The sequence below is a fragment of the Trachymyrmex cornetzi genome, unplaced genomic scaffold (genome assembly GCF_001594075.2).
Source record: "Trachymyrmex cornetzi isolate Tcor2-1 unplaced genomic scaffold, Tcor1.1 scaffold294, whole genome shotgun sequence".
Classification (NCBI taxonomy): Eukaryota; Metazoa; Arthropoda; class Insecta; order Hymenoptera; family Formicidae; genus Trachymyrmex; species Trachymyrmex cornetzi.
The window spans coordinates 109,030-110,420 of NW_017297628.1; positions in this window are offsets into that span (position 1 = coordinate 109,030).

Sequence of the window (1,391 nt, forward strand, 5' to 3'; positions counted from 1 at the left end):
ATTTTATACTAAATGTATATACAACCATGGGCATTAGGAGTCACCGCTAGATATTTATTGCATGAGGCGTCAACTATATGATTCATTTTTTAATTTTGTGTGTAAAGTCTTTGGCTTATATGTTGTAAATATGATGAAAGATTGGATCAAGCATCGTAAATTAATCTATAAGAACAAAAATAGAGTTGGATTGATCAAATATTGTATCGAACATAATATTATTCCTTCACATCTTCAAAAAATATCAAAGTTTTCTCCGAATTTTGATGTACATGAATCTTCAGCAGCAAAATATAATATCGGACAAGAGTATATCAAAAAAATTTTAAAGTTAGAGCTAAACGATTCTTATAGGTCGATCGAACATTCGCAAAAAATAATTTTCCATCTTGTACGTATCATCTCTAATGAGTTGCCATTCAATATTCTTGACAAATTTTTTAATTCCCAGAATCAAAAATTACACAATCAATTTGTTTTAAACACAAAGAATAGATTTAAAAAATGGCTTAGTTGAGTCAGAAAGAGGAAAAAAAGAAAAAGGCAAACATTAAAAAAGTGGAATATTTTTGGTTGCGGGGAGAAAACAATTCCGACAACAGTTATAAGTTTGCTCATGAGATGTTTCCATTGTCCTCTTCGAACAGTTAAAATGAAGTAAGCATTAGTATTTCTCCGGTTTCTTTTGCAAATGATACAATCACTTCCTCTATAACATCTATAAAGAAAAAATGGTTTGTTAATCTTTCTTCCGTTGAGATTCCAACAAAAATACAATGTTTGTTGCAATTAGGAGAGAATTTCGCTCTTCCGATTGACAGAGGTAGAAGGGTGGTCATGGAATTCATGAAAACCATTGAATGCAATTTTAAAAAATTGCAAAGTTCAGTGCATAATAACGTTAGAAATCACTCGTTGGCAATCATTAATAATTTACTTTCGTTTAAAACCAAAAATACGTTGATACATAATAGGTTGAATCTTTTATTGAATCACACGAAACTATTCATTAAGGGGAACAATAATATTATTTTCACAAAAGCAGATAAGGGAAATATAACGGTTGCATTAGAAAAAACCTCTTACACTGAGAAAATCAGGTCTATGCTTTTGGATGAGGAGACCTATTCAAAAATTACGAAAAATCCTAGTAATAAAATTAATAATGGCTTGAAGACGTTACTTACAAGATGGAAAAAATCTAAATTTATATCAGATATATTGTATAAGAAACTGTACTGTAGTGATGGCAATCTACCTAGAGTATATGGATCTCCGAAGGTTCATAAGTCTAATTGTCCTTTCAGAATCATAGTGTCTGCAGTAGACAGTACGTTATATAACTTGGCTGCGTTTTTGCATAGTTTGATCGTCGAAAGTATACCAGAGGC